Source organism: Ixodes scapularis, unplaced genomic scaffold (assembly GCF_016920785.2).
Source record: "Ixodes scapularis isolate PalLabHiFi unplaced genomic scaffold, ASM1692078v2 PGA_scaffold12__126_contigs__length_90152505, whole genome shotgun sequence".
Lineage (NCBI taxonomy): Eukaryota > Metazoa > Arthropoda > Arachnida > Ixodida > Ixodidae > Ixodes > Ixodes scapularis.
Window position 1 is genome coordinate 39,557,909 of NW_024609838.1, and position 3,911 is coordinate 39,561,819.

General features: G+C 45.7%; 1 non-coding gene across 1 annotated transcript; it reads left to right on the top strand.

Annotated features, from left to right (window-relative positions):
• The first annotated feature begins 3,487 nt into the window (after positions 1-3,487).
• Trnaa-cgc lies at positions 3,488-3,559 on the top strand. The gene has a single exon. It is a non-coding gene; the product is annotated as a tRNA-Ala (tRNA).
• Positions 3,560-3,911: the final 352 nt, after the last annotated feature.

Sequence of the window (3,911 nt, forward strand, 5' to 3'; positions counted from 1 at the left end):
GTTTTGCGGCACACATCGCTGGTGTTGTCGCCAGGGCCCGGCGTATGCTGGGCTTTGTCGCACGAGTTACGAGATGCTGCGAACCAGCTGCTCTGCACACTCTATACTCGGCAATGGTGCTACCATCTCTTGAGCATTGCTGCTCCGTGTGGTCCCCATCTCAGCAGCACTTGATCGATCGCATTGAAAGCGTCCAGCAGGCACGTAGCCAGGATTTTGTTTCGGAGGGGGGGGGGGGGGGGGGTGCCCATGAAAAAGTGCTGCAGAGGGGCAGGGGGAAGAGGAGGCCCATGCCCCCCCTCCCCCCCCCGCCCCCCTGGCTACGTGCCTGGCGTCCAGCGAAGGGCATCTCGGACTATTTGCTCTGGGTTGGGAGGTCATTCCTTCTAGCCGGACACCCCCTACAACGACCGGTGGAAGGTACTTGGGTGGCGTCCCCTTCGTCAAAGGCGTCAAATGTACCGCGTGCGACTGGCATGCCGTGCCCTGTAAGGTTCCCTGGTAGGCTCGTACCCGGAGTTGTACGTAAACCGTTACATGTAACGAAATTACTTGTAATCCCTTACATTTATCGGTAATTTAGTAAGGGAATAATTACATATTTTCTGGAGTAATTGTAAAGTAATCCCCTTACATAATTATTTAACGAATTCCTTGTAATTCGTTACATTTCTTTTACGAACCCCCCCCCCCCCCCCCCACCCCCGCCCCAACCCCCCTTTCAGCGCAAAGGCTTGGCACACTTCAGTTCCCCCAAAGCCTTTCTTTACAACACCAAGCCCCTGAATCTATTTTTTTAGGACTTAAAACAATGTCAGAAGACCCAAATAGGTACTTCTACAAATAAAAAAATTTTTTTTTTTTTTTTTTTTTTTTTGAGATTGAAGAAGGGGAGACTATATAGGACACCATGTGATTGTGTGCCTCTTCGAGAACCTCAAGACGGTAAGTGCTCAGACAAAAATTAACAATGTCCTTCTCGGTTATATAGTGACTACAACCATTTCCATAATGTCACAACTCACAATACCAGACAACGCTCCGTCTACCCTAAAATCAACTAAAATATATATAATATGTGAAGGTGCTATTGCCACAATCATCCTCGTTCGTTGATGCACAATTATCATCTTCTCTTAGAAAACAGGGTGCATTTTTTCTGCTTTTTTCACCTTATTGGACCCTATTTTAAAAGCTACTTACCTTTTGTGGTCCAACTTCTAGGGTTGGCCCACTCTATTTGAGAATTTCAGCCAGGTTATCTGCATCTCAGTTACCTTTCTGTGAGTCAGGTTTTTTGTTCCTGTTTGTACCCCAGCAGAGATTTTTACAAATAAAATATCATGGTGGCTGACGTAGACTTGAGATTCAGGGCTTGAGGAGAGAGTGAAACTCACGAGTGGGGCCATATTGTGGCTTAGTTCTCTGCCCTTCGCTGCCGTGGCGACAGCGAACGTCTATCTGGAGAACACCGGAGTAAACTGTAATCGGTCCGTGCTCCGTGCGTTTATGAACGGCATTAAGAACGGTACACACGGCAAAGGTGCGTTTACATTTCTTTGTTTTAACTGACGTTCTAATTAAGTATTGTTAAGGATGTCCTAGTGTTTCTTTTTTTTTGCTATTACTTATATTTATATACTGGAAACGTTCTCTTCTTCACGAACTCCTCAACCAAGACTCGACCTGTTCAGAACCAAAGGAAGAAGAATATCGAGCCAAACCTTATTTATTATTTAATTATCACCGTACTGGTACCAACTATGTTTTGCTTTTGTCTGGCAACATACGCCGGTAGAGTAAGATGTACACAAATCAATTCTTATTTCAGTTTTGGCTAGTTGTATGATGACTTCTACAGCTTCGTGATTTCGACAAAAGAGAGTTTTAGTAGATAGTCCCGATGACTCCGATAACGATATCCGATACTCCGCCGCCGCCTTTGTGTATGCATCATATCGTTGTCGGGTACCGTTATCGGGGGTACCGGAAGTATCGGAATGACCTACTAAAACCCTGGAACATCAGGCAACGGCTGGAACGACGAAGCTTTGCTCTATCTTCGAGGTAAATATCACTTCCATTGCTTTGCTGAAGCTTGATGCAGAGCACAAAACACTCAAATACTCCAGGTCAATAAATGGAACAGGTGACAACAATAATAACTTGAATAACCCACTTCCCTTTGTTTCTTAGTTGAGGACAATAATATTGAAGGTAACGCCACTACAGTAACAGATTACTTTTTTGGAGTAACGGTCACTTACTTTTATCGAAGGGTAATTGTAATTAATTACATTTTAGCCTTGAGTAATTGTAAACGTAAGTCCTTACTATTTTTTAGTAACGTGTACAAGTCTGCTCGTACCTCGCCGCAGTTGTGCGAGTCGGGAGGACATCCGGAAAACCCGAAGAGCTGCGGGGGAGAACGGATGGCCAGAGTACTTCGGCGCTCCCAGCAGCCAGAGAGTTTTTGTCACTCCCCTGAATGTGCGGAGCCCTCCGCTAACCGACAGAACATACTCAAAGGAGCTGTTTAGGGTGAATGGGGCTTCATTGGCATCCTCATGATCAATACTACACCCCGCCCCCTTTCCACTCTCCGACCTAATCACGGTGGTTACGTGACTTAAATGTGACTAATAGGGACCTTTATCACTGAACTTCAGCAAAACGTTGCCGTGCTCCGCGTACCGCACTACCGGAGCCTTTGAAGCATGCTTTTAAGCGCGCGCCCGGGTGGTACCGTGACCGCGGGACGCGCGCTTGAAGTTGAAACCATGCTTCAAAGGCTCCAGTAGTGCGCTACGCGGAGCACGGCAACGGTTTGCTAAGGTCCCTAATAATGTTACTGTTTTACGCAGGTGGCGGTGGATTGGCAGGCGCTCTGCGTAAGGGTTCTCTCCCTCCGTAGAAAAATGTTCGCCCGTGTTTATTTCATAAGATCTACCACCATATTCAAAGAATCCGTCAGCATTCATTAATTCAACCATCTTACGTCTCATCGCGTGTTGATCATCAAAATAAAATTGGCCTCCCCCACTGTCGCACTTAACACTTTTATCAGGCTTTCGAACCCATGACATCGTTGGACTGGAATCGCCTTCCCGCACCTTTTACCAGCATAGCCGATACCGCCGTATTCAAAGGTGCACTTTGCGAATATCGTTTTGGGTGTGGTTAACAAAGTTTTGTTTCGATTAACCATGGTCTGTTTGGATTTTATGCTTACATGCCTAATTACTGTTTATACATATGTTCAATTAGGTGTGCATGCCCACTCCCATCTATAATGCCCTCGCGCCCTGAGGGAATAAATAAATAAATAAATAAATATCTGTCCAGCCTCACACGCGACTACCTGTATCTTTCTAAGTACAAAAAAAATTTTAATATTAATGCTATTGTTATTTGCCATAAGGACATATATCACGAAATAAAAGAGCGCACGCCAGGGGCCTTACTGAATATAGTGAAGAAAACAGTTGGGGGTGTAGCTCAGTGGTAGAGCGTTCGCTTCGCATGTGAAAGGCCCCGGGTTCGAACCCCGGCACCTCCAGTTCTTTTTTTTTCTTTTCTTTTTAGTTATAATTCATGTGCCTATTTGAAAATCCAGCCCATCGCTCGCCCTCTCGCGGACGAATGGAGAACCAGAGGAGCAGGGGCAGTGGCGAATACGGCACCAAGGTCAGCGTGTTCGTGCATCATGCAATTAAAAAGAAAAAAAAAAAGCGGGCGCGTTAAAAAAAAATATTTTTATCCCCTCCGCGACTTTTCAAAATCAACATGTTCATTTTCTTAACACACGTCAACATCTCCGTCACCTGTCTGCCTTGTGCCTTCTGCCTGGACCGCTTGTATCTGCAGCCAAATAAATTAATTTTAGCCCACTGACCAGCGTCAGCGAGCAG